Consider the following 12,003-nt stretch of genomic DNA (forward strand, 5'->3'; position numbering starts at 1 on the left):
CGGAGATACCAATTACACCCAGCCTCTGCAACAACGCATTGCCCTAGCGACCTTACGGATGCACACAGCCAAAAAAAGAAAGAAGAATTACAGAAAAAAAAAGAAAAGAGCCCTAATCCTGAATCTGCTAATACTGTCTGTAAATCCAATTAAGCAGGATATGCAAGGGGTGTAAATCAACAACAGAAATAAAATGCACAGATTTGAAACTAATTACAGTAGTAGTTTTATCTTCTATCATGCGATAGATTATTGTTCAGCAAGTACCTGACACAAGGCCATGATGGACAGAGGAGATACATAAGCAGTGATAATGATACCTAAAAATCTGTCTAGATTCACTGAAACTGCGACAAGTAATTTGGATCGGAGGGTGTAACTACCCCTTGCCCTGGTGAGGATCAGGACGTGAGCTAACCCTAGAACAGCCTTGGATCAAGATGGGAACACAGAGAAGAAAGGCGAGAAGATAGCGCAAGCAACACGGCTTGTTTTCAGTCATTCATTCCATGCCTTTTTCCGGTTACAACCTCCAGCTCATATAGGCTGGGCACACACCCACGCCAACGCCCGCAGGCCCCACCTGACAGGGACTCACGCCCACCCACTTGCGCCTTCGCCCACACGACATCGAAGGCGCACTTTGTCTTTACGTCTTGCTTGACTCTGCATCAGGCGTGACAGTCGCCCCCTCTTGAGACGGTGCTTGTCCCCAAGCACTGAAATCTGGAAAGCGATCCTTCAGCACAGTGAGGTCCTCCCAAGTAGCAGCTGCAGCATCAATGTTGCGCCACTTGATTAAGCCTTGCGGAATGGCTGTTCCACCTTTCTTCACGAGCCTCCTCTCCAGAATAACTTCAGGAAAAGTGTCAATGCTATCCAGCTTTGCGAATTTATCAATGTCATGGAACACAGGTGTGTGATCAGGAATAAATTCTTTGAGCTGAGAGACATGGAACACCCGATGAACCTCGCTCTTCGGTGGTAATTTCAGACGATAGGCTCTTGTCCCAACTTTCTCCAAAATTTCATAGGGTCCGAAATATTTGAAAGCCAATTTCTGACAAGGCCTGTTCACCACTGAGGACTGAGCATGAGGTTGGAGTCGCAAATACACATTGTCTCCCACCGAGTACTCCTTATCTGTCCTGTTGCGATCCGCCTGCATTTTCATACGGTTCTGTGCATTTGCCAAGTGAAGCTTCAGAATATCCATTTGTTCCTTGCGATCTCGCAGCATCAGGGCTGCCTGAGACATGTTGTCTTCTTCCATGACCGGCATCAGACCAAGATTTGGTTCACACCCGTACAGAGCCTTGAATGGAGAGGAGCCTATAGCTGAGTGATAGGTTGAATTATACCAAAACTCGGCAAGAGGTAGCCATTTACGCCAGAGAGTGGGTGTGTCATGGACGTAGCATCGTAAGAACATCTCAATGCACTGATTTACCCGCTCACTCTGACCATCTGTCTGTGGGTGGTATGCTGTTGTGAATTTCAACTTAGTACCCATTGTTGAGAACAGCTCCTTCCACAATTTACTAAGGAACACCGGATCTCTGTCAGAGACTATGGACAAGGGCACTCCGTGAAGTTTCACCACTGAATCCAGAAATGCCTGCGCTACCCCATCAGCCTTGTATGGATGCTTGAGAGGTACCAGGTGGGCATATTTGGTTAGGCGATCCACCACAACCATGATCACATTTTTACCTGCAGACAAGGGAAGCCCCTCTACAAAGTCCATGGTCAGCTCACGCCATATGCCTGCAGGAATGGGCAGGGGCTGTAAAAGACCGGCTGGTTTACTGAGGCTGTGCTTGGCCTATTGACAAACTGAACATTGTTTCACATAGTCCTCCACCCCTGTTTTCATGCCATGCCAGGAAAACAGCCGCTTAAGTCTGGTGTAGGTAGGTAGAACCCCAGAATGTCCTCCCACTGCAGTGTTGTGAAAAGCATGAATAAGTTTTGTCTGCAATGCTGAGTTAGCGCCTACCCATATCTTGCCATGCACTTTGATTAGCCCTTGTTGCAGTTCATATCCCTGCTCATCTGGACTGTGAAGTGCCAGCTTCTGCAGCTTCTCCTGTGCTACTGGATCAGTAACATAGGAGTTAATCACCTCCTGGAACCAGATTGGTCTCACCTCAGAGATGGCCTGTAGTTGGAACACTTGGCCCACTCTAGACAGAGCATCAGCTGCAGAGTTTTCAGCTCCCTTTTTGTAACTGATTTTGAATTGCAGTCCCATCATGCGCGCCATTGCTTTGTGCTGCATCGGAGACTGGAGGGTCTGTTCATCCAGATATGTGAGGCTGTGGTGGTCAGTTTTGATAACGAATTCACCTCGTTGTAAGTATGGCCTCCACCGTTCTACTGCCATAATCAGGGCTAGGAACTCCTTCTCATATATGGATAGGGACTTATGCTGTACACTTAATGGTTTGCTCAAGAATGAAATTGGGTGACCCTCCTGCATAAGTACTGCTCCGACTCCTGAATCGCAAGCATCTGTTTCTACCACGAATTGCTTCTGGAAATCTGGCAGTGCCAGCACCGGGGTTGTTATCATCGCCTCTTTCAGGTGCCGAAATGCAGTGTCCACCTCCGGAGTCCAATCAAACTTGGCTTTATGCTTGAGTAAATTAGTGAGAGGGCGAGCCAGAATGCCATATCCCTTCACAAAATTCCTGTAATATCCGGTAAGCCCCAAGAAACCTCTAAGTTCAGTCACATTAGTAGGTCGCGGCGAATCTTACATAGCCTGAGTTTTTTTGGGATCTGTGGCTACGCCTTGTGCTGACACAATGTGACCCAGGTACTCAAGCTCACTTTGTGCAAAAGAACATTTCGAGGGTTTGACATAGAACTCATTGTCTTGCAGAATTTGGAATACCGTTGCTAGATGCTTTGCATGGTCAACTAAAGTTGGGCTGTAAATGAGGATGTCATCCATAAATACCAACACAAATTTCCTGAGACAAGGGTTGAGGATAGAATTCATGACACACTGAAATGTTGCAGGAGCATTCGACAATCCAAAAGGCATTACTCTGAATTGATAATGACCTTGATGTGTTTTGAAGGCAGTCTTTGCTTCGTCCTCTGGTTTCATGCGAATTTGGTGGTAGCCGGAACGAAGGTCCAACTTGGAGAAGTATTTGGCACCAACCAATTCGTCGAGCAGCTCATCAATGACTGGCATGGGAAATGTGTTTTTGATGGTGAGCTCATTCAGCCTCCGATAGTCAATGCAGAACCTCCACTCTCCATCTTTTTTGAGGACCAACAGCACCGGAGAAGCAAATGGGCTCATGCTGGGCACAATTATGCCAGATTTCAGCATGTTTCTGATTTGTCTTTCAGTTTCATCCTTGTGGAGAGGGGAATATCTGTAAGGTCGCGCATTAACCGGCACTGCATTTGGTTGCAGAGCAATGGCATGGTCGTACTCCCTATGTGGGGGTAACTCTGAAGATTCTGCAAACACTGGCTTATATCACTCGAGCACAGCTTGTATCTCAGCAGGGACTCCTTCGGTAGCTGCAAACACCATGTCATGTGTCAACACTGCTACAGCCCACACATCATTGCCTGTAGACCATTTCCACAACTGTTCGACTGGTACCTCATTTAATGGACCTTGTTCTTTTATTGGAATGCCCCGGAGTGTGATCTCTTTGCCTTTGTGATCGAACTTCAGGGTTTTGGTGACCCAACTGCACCTCATTTCTCCACATTGTTTCAGCCAATCGACTCCCAAAATGGCATCGTATGCACCCAGCGGAAGAACTCGCATGTCGGTTTCAAAAGTGTGTCCCTGAGCCCACCAAGATAACTGAGGAACCATGCGATCACATTGAAGTACATCCCCACTGGCCACCTTCACAGAGACAGCAGGAATCAGCACCGTTTCACAGTTTATTCGCTGGACAAATTTATCACTGATGAAGGTGTTACTGCTGCCTGAATCCACCAGTAAGAGCATGACCTGATTGTCCACTAACGCCCTTATCCTGATAGTGCCATCTCCGTGAGAACCTAAGATTGCGTTCAGAGACAGTGAGAGCTCCTGAGCATTAGCAATGTCCTGCAGTTCCAGCAACTCCAGTACTTCTTCAGCAATGTGGGCAGAGGTGTCCGTTTCAGTGGTCAGCGCATGCAATTCAGCTCTCTGGGCACACTTGTGAGTTGGACTATATTTTTCACCACAATGATAACATTCGCCATTTGCGCGTCTCCATTCACGAAGCTGTCTGTCTTTCCAAAGAGAGCCACCACCCAGTTTGACTGCTGCCTTAGCACTTTCCTGGCGCTGTGCCGGCTGCTCTGCTTTAGAGTGAGACAGAGATTTGTGTGCCCATGGTTTGCTCTTGGCTTGGAGATCTTGCTGCAAATGTGCCAGCAGAATAGCTCTGTCCAACGACTCCGGATTTGTGAAGCCACCGGTAGTCTGATCTCATTTTTCAGTCCCTTCAAGTATTGAGAGACGAAGAGAGTCTCATCATAATGTGGGTTGTGCCCGGAGATTTTGTACACTAATTCCTGGAATTTCAAACTGTACTCATCCACTGTCCCAGTTTGTTTCAGTGCCAACAGTTCATCCATAAACATCCGGTGATCATGAATACCGAACTTAGCCTCAACCGCAGAAATGAAATCCGGCCAACCCTGAACTGTATGCTTCAATTTATAAGCCTGGTACCAATGAGCGGCATTCCCCTCCAAATGCATGGTTGCCGCCGTAAGCCACATAGTTGGGTGCACATTGCAAACTCTGAAGTAATCAAGGCATTTGTCTCGCCAGATGCGGGGAAACTCACCACTGAATGAGGGAAAATGGATTTTCAGCGGTACCTTGCCCTGGTGCTCACCGGAGCGTCCCGTCTCACCGCCGCCTGTCGGACCGCCCGAATCTGGAGGCCGAGTTGCCGAAGTGGAGGGTCGCGAACTTGCACCGGTAGGCGCTCCCCGACTGCCTCCCGTCACCACCGCCTTGCCATGCGGGTGCACCACATGGACCTCCTCATCGTCCCCCTCGCTGTACAGGGGTCTATTGTTGCCGAGCCGCGCCACCGCCTCCGCCATGGCCGCCATGTGTTGGGCCAACGAATCCTGACGCTGCTCCATAGAATCCATCATGCGCGTGTGCTCCGACACGGCGCGCGAGTGGAGATCCATCTGCGACGCCACCTGCTGGTACGCGGTGTCCAGCAGCCCCATCCGCGCGTCTAGAGAGCCCATCTGAACATGGACGAGGTCCAAGCTCTCTCGAATCGCCGCCAGCGCCGCCTCCGTGCGCTCTCCTGCTTCTCCCATTGCCGCCAACACGAACTGGGTCTGCGGGGACGGTTTAGCGGGCGCCGTGGTGCTGGCCTTCGTAGATCAAGCGAACCAGTATCGGGAATTATAGGATCTCACTCGTAAATCGACCGAGATCGAAGAACAAGCAAAATCCACCCCTCCACCAGGCAATTTGACCGCTCAATTGCCGAAATCGCGGCTGCACTCAACCAGCGAATTCCCGGAACCGATCTGGAATCTGATACCACTGTAACTACCCCTTGCCCTGGTGAGGATCAGGACGTGAGCTAACCCTAGAACAGCCTTGGATCAAGATGGGAACACAGAGAAGAAAGGAGAGAAGATAGCGCAAGCAACATGGCTTGTTTTCAGTCATTCATTCCATGCCTTTTTCCGGTTACAACCTCTAGCTCATATAGGCTGGGCACACACCCACGCCAACGCCCGCAGGCCCCACCTGACAGGGACTCACGCCCACCCACTTGCGCCTTCGCCCACACGACATCGAAGGCGCACTTTGTCTTTACGTCTTGCTTGACTCTGCATCAGGCGTGACAGAGGGAGTAATTGATTTCAGTTGGGCTTCTTAGTTCGTCCTGCCTGCTTGACGACCCCTCGCCGGAACCTTCTCCGGCCAGGATGAGAAGCCCGAGCCGCCGCCGCTTGTTCCGCGTCTTCTTCTTCTTCGTCGTCGACGTCAATCAGATACTCAGCGTAGCCCTTGCTGTAGTACTGCTCTAGGATATCCTGATGCTCCTTGCGGAGTCCTTCCTGCAGAGCAGTCCTCTTGGCTTTCCTCGTTTGCCTGTCGGCGTCTATCCTGGCGAGGGCGTCCAGGAGGTGCTGCGGCAGCTTGTCCAGGAAATCCTTAGTGAAGGATTCCGTGAGCACGGGCCTGGTGTTCTCGCACGGTAGCGTCGGCTCCCCGTTGGCGATGCAGGCGTCGATCTGCTGCTGCGTGAACCTCACCATCTTCTTCTTCGGTGCAGTGGTCTTCGCCTTCTCCCCCTCGGCCGGCGCCTTCCCCTCTTGCCATCCCTCGGACGAGGTCGCCATTGTTTAGCCCTACCTTGCTATCTCGAGATACCTCTTTTCTCTGGAAGACGATTCCTGGAAGCCTGCCTTGTTGGGTCGGACCGAAAGGGGTTGGCTGCTTGCATCCTTAATTGCCTCGCTCGACTCGGAGATGTGTCGCGCCGGACGGGAGTGGTACGGAGTACGTGCGCCAGTATTGGTTCCTGATACGTCTCAAACGTATCTATAATTTCTTATGTTCCATGCTACTTTTATGATGATACTCACATGTTTTATACACATTATATGTCATTATTATGCATTTTCCGGCACTAACCTATTGACGAGATGCCGAAGAGCCAGTTGTTGTTTTCTGCTGTTTTTGGTTTCAGAAATCCTAGTAAGGAAATATTCTCGGAATTGGACGAAATCAACGCCCAGGGGCTTATTTTTCCACGAAGCTTCCAGAAGACCGAGGGAGATACGAAGTGGGGCCGCGAGGCGACGCCACACTAGGGCGGCGCGGCCCAGGTCCTGGCCGCGCGGCCCTGTTGTGTGGGTCCCTCGTGGCGCCCCCTGACCTACCTCTTCGCCTACTTAAAGCCTTCGTCGCGAAACCCCCTAGTACCGAGAGCCACGATACGGAAAACCTTCCAGAGACGCCGCCGCCGCCAATCCCATCTCGGGGGATTCAGGAGATCGCCTCCGGCACCCTGCCGGAGAGGGGAATCATCTCCCGGAGGGCTCTTCATCGCCATGATCGCCTCCGGATCGATGTGTGAGTAGTTCACCCCTGGACTATGGGTCCATAGCAGTAGCTAGATGGTCGTCTTCTCCTCATTGTGCTATCATGTTAGATCTTGTGAGCTGCCTATCATGATCAAGATCATCTATTTGTAATGCTACATGTTGTGTTTGTTGGGATCCGATCAATATTGAATACTATGTCAAGTTGATTATCAATCTATCATATATGTTGTTTATGTTCTTGCATGCTCTCCGTTGCTAGTAGAGGCTCTGGCCAAGTTGATACTTGTAACTCCAAGAGGGAGTATTTATGCTCGATAGTGGGTTCATGCCTCCATTGAATCTGGGACAGTGACAGAAAGTTCTAAGGTTGTGGATGTGTTGTTGCCACTAGGGATAAAACATCGATGCTTTGCCTAAGGATATTTGTGTTGATTACATTACGTACCATACTTAATGCAATTGTCTGTTGCTTGCAACTTAATACCGGAAGGGGTTCGGATGATAACCTGAAAGTGGACTATTTAGGCATAAATGCATGCTGGATAGCGGTCTATATACTTTGTCGTAATGCCCTGATTAAATCTCATAGTACTCATCATGATATATGTATGTGCATTGTTATGCCTTCTTTATTTGTCAATTGCCCAACTGTAATTCGTTCACCCAACATGCTATTTATCTTATGGGAGAGACACCACTAGTGAACTGTGGACCCCGGTCCATTCTTTACATCTGAAATACAATCTACTGCAATTGTTCTTTACTGTTCTTCGCAAACAACCATCATCTTCCACACAATACGTTTAATCCTTTGTTACAGCAAGCCGGTGAGATTGACAACCTCACTGTTACGTTGGGGCAAAGTACTTTGATTGTGTTGTGCAGGTTCCACGTTGGCGCCGGAATCCCTGGTGTTGCGCCGCACTACATTTCGCCGCCATCAACCTTCAACGTGCTTCTTAGCTCCTACTGGTTCGATAAACCTTGGTTTCTTACTGAGGGAAACTTGCTTCTATACGCATCATACCTTCCACTTGGGGTTCCCAACGGACGTGTGCTTTACGCGTATCAAGCTAAATTTCTGGCGCTGTTGCCGGGGAGATCAAGACACGCTGCAAGGGGAGTCTCCACTTCCAATCTCTTTACTTTGTTTTTGTCTTGCTTTACTTTATTTTATTTACTACTTTGTTTGCTGCACTAAATCAAAAACACAAAAAAATTAGTTGCTAGCTTTACTTTATTTACTGTCTTGTTCTCTACATTAAAAAACACACAAAAAATTAGTTACTTGCATTTACTTTATTTACCTTTTGTTTATTTCATCATGTTTCCTCCTAAGTACACTCTAAAAGACATACCGGTAGGCCGAGGGTCTATAATTGGAAGAGATAATATAGAAGATTTTTTCACTCATGTTAGTATAGCTGAAGATTTTGAAGATAGACACTTGGTAGAACTTGCTCCTACTTATGAAATTGCTGCTGCCTCTTTAGTACACATGTTGGAGACTAAATTTGTTAATCTCAATCCTATAATTCAGCATATGTTTCTTACACTCTCTGATATGGAGGAAGGGGAAAAGAAAGATTTTGTCTTAGAAACCCTTCTTAAAGAATTTGGTGGTGTAGCAAGAGAGGCTAGAAAAGTCTTTATTAAATATAAGATGCTTGGTTCTTACACTAACTTTGCTAGTACCCTTGAAAAGATGGACATTGATAGAATAAAGTACACCAATAATGTTAATGATGGAGGGGAAATTAAAGTACCAATACCTAGCAAGCTCCTAGGAATGCATGAAGCTCTAGAAAATAACTATGGTTGGCTTGTTCCTGAAAATTTGTTTGATGAGAATAGCAAGCCTAAGAGTAATGAAAAAGGAGCCTCTGAAACTTACATAGATAAGATAACATGTATAGTTGAGAAAACTCCAAACTCCTCTGTCGATGCTTCATCTCTTGATAATACTTGATTCACACTTTCTGCGCCTAGCTGAAAGGCGTTAAAGAAAAGCGCTTATGGGAGACAACCCATCATTTTACTACAGTACCTTTGTTTTATATTTGAGTCTTGAAAGTTGTTAATATTGTAGCAACCTCTCCTTATCTTTATTTTATTGCATTGTTGTGCCAAGTAAAGTCTTTGATAGTAAAGTCAATACTAGATTTGGATTACTGCGCAGAAACAGATTTCTTGTTGTCACGAATTTGGGCAGGGTTCTCTGTAGGTAACTCAGAAAAATCTGCCAATTTACGTGCGTGATCCTCAGATATGTACGCAACTTTCATTAAATTTGAGCATTTTCATCTGAGCAAGTTAAGTGCCCCTGTAAAATTCGTCTTTACGGACTGTTCTGTTTTGACAGATTCTGCCTTTTATTTCGCATTGCCTGTTTTGCTATGTTCGATGGATTTCTTTGTTCCATTAACTTTCAGTAGCTTTGTGCAATGTCCAGAAGTGTTAAGAATGATTATGTCACCTCTGAATGTATGAATTTTCAATTATGCACTAACCCTCTAATGAGTTTGTTTCGAGTTTGGTGTGGAGGAAGTTTTCAAGGGTCAAGAGAGGAGGATGATACAATATGATCAAGAAGAGTGAAAAGTCTAAGCTTGGGGATGCCCCCGTGGTTCATCCCTGCATATTTTAAGAAGACTCAAGCATCTAAGCTTGGGGATGCCCAAGGCATCCCCTTCTTCATCGACAACTTATCAGGTCACCTCTAGTGAAACTATATTTTTATTCAGTCACATCTTATGTGCTTTGCTTGGAGCGTCTGTTTGCTTTTATTTTTGTTTTTGTTTGAATAAAATCGTATCCTAGCATTCTTTATGTGGGAGAGAGACACGCTCCGCTGTTTCGTATGAACGCATGTGTTCTTTAGCTTTATTCTTAATGTTCATTGCGAAGGTTGAACTACTTCGTTCATTGATATATGGTTGGAAACGGAAAATACCGCATGTGGTAAATCGTATAATGTCTTGAATAATTTGATACTTGGCAATTGTTGTGCTCATATAGATCATGTTTAAGCTCTTGCATCATGTACTTTGCACCTATTAATGAAGAACTACATAGAGCTTGTTAAAATTTGGTTTGCATGATTGGTCTCTCTAAGTCTAGATATTTTCTGGTTGAGGTGTTTGAACAACAAGGAGACGATGTAAAGTCTTATAATGCTTACAATATGTTTATATGTGAGTCTTGCTGCACCATTTTATACTTGAGTTTGCTTCAAACAACCTTGCTAGCCTAGCCTTGTATTGAGAGGGATTCTTCTCGTGCATCCAAATCCTTGAGCCAAAAACTATGCCATTTGTGTCCACCATGTTGGGATTCGTAGCATAGAAAACAAAAAATTTCCTACCGCGAGAACGCAATCCAAGCCAAGATGCAATCTAGAAGACGGTAGCAACAAGGGGATGAACGAGACTAACCCTTGAAGATTTCCAAAGCCTACAAGAGGAGGCTCTCGTTGCTGCGGTAGACGATCACTTGCCGCTTTCAAAAGCGCGTAGAAGATCTTGACGGTGCCACAATCGGGCAGCACCTCCGTACTCGGTCACACGTTCGGTGTTGATGATGACGTCCTTCTCCCCGTTCCAGCGGGCAGCGGAAGTAGTAGATCCTCCTCGGAATCCCGACAGCACGACGGCGTGGTGGCGGTGTCGATGGAGATCTCCGGCGGAGCTTCGCTAAGCATATGCGGGAGATGTGGTGGAGGAGAGGTAGCTAGGGTTTTGGGGAGAGGGGGCTTGGGCGCCGGCCCTCATAGGGGTGCGGCCAAGGTGGAGCCAAGAGTGGCCGGCCAGCCCCTCCTCTCCTCTCTTTATATAGGTGGAAGCCCCAAGGATTAGGTCAAAAGTCTCCGAATAAGACCCCAACATAAACCTTCCATATGACCAAACCTAGGGGGAGTGGGACTCCCCCTTTCCTTGGTGGGGTGGCCGGCCACCATGGGGAGGAGTCCACTTGGGACTCCTCCTCCCTTAGGCTGGCCGGCCAAGGTGGGTGGAGTCCCTCTGGGACTCCACCTTCCATGCTGATTTCTTCCGGACTCTTCTAGAACCTTCTAGAACCTTCCAGAGAAAATACCGGATCATTTTCAAACCTAGAAAATGACTTCCTATACATGAATCTTATTCTCCGGACCTCCTCGTGATGTCCTGGATCCCATTCGAGACTCCGAACAAAACTTCGAACTCCATTCCATATTTCCATATCTACTTAAACGACATCAAACCTTAAGTGTGTCACCCTACGGTTCGCGAACTATGTAGACATGGTTGAGACTTCTCTCCGACCAATAACCAATAGCGGGATCTGGAGATCCATAATGGCTCCCACATATTCAACGATGACTTAGTGATCGAATGAACCATTCACATACGATACCAATTCCCTTTGTCACGCGATATTTTACTTGTCCGAGGTTTGATCATCGGTATCTCTATACCTTGTTCAACCTCGTCTCCTGACAAGTACTCTTTACTCGTACCGTGGTATGTGGTCTCTTATGAACCATTCATATGCTTGCAAGCTATTTAGACGACATTCCACCGAGAGGGCCCAGAGTATATCTATCCGTCATCGGGATGGACAAATCCCACTGTTGATCCATATGCCTCAACTCATACTTTCCGGATACTTAATCCCACCTTTATAACCACCCATTTACGCAGTGGCGTTTGATGTAATCAAAGTACCTTTTCGGTATAAGTGATTTACATGATCTCATGGTCGAAAGGACTAGGTAACTATGTATCGAAAGCTTATAGCAAATAACTTAATGACGTGATCTTATGCTACGCTTAATTGGGTGTGTCCATTACATCATTCATATAATGATATAACATTGTTATTAATAACATCCAATGTTCATGATTATGAAACTAAACATCTATTAATCAACAAGCTATTTAAGAGGCTTACTAG

The 12,003-nt window shown here is 46.8% G+C and overlaps 1 pseudogene; it reads right to left on the minus strand.

Moving 5' to 3' along the window:
- Window positions 1–649: 649 nt before the first annotated feature.
- On the minus strand, window positions 650–6,363 carry LOC127303801 (uncharacterized; annotated as a pseudogene).
- Window positions 6,364–12,003: the final 5,640 nt, after the last annotated feature.

Source organism: Lolium perenne, chromosome 5 (genome assembly GCF_019359855.2).
Source record: "Lolium perenne isolate Kyuss_39 chromosome 5, Kyuss_2.0, whole genome shotgun sequence".
Classification (NCBI taxonomy): domain Eukaryota; kingdom Viridiplantae; phylum Streptophyta; class Magnoliopsida; order Poales; family Poaceae; genus Lolium; species Lolium perenne.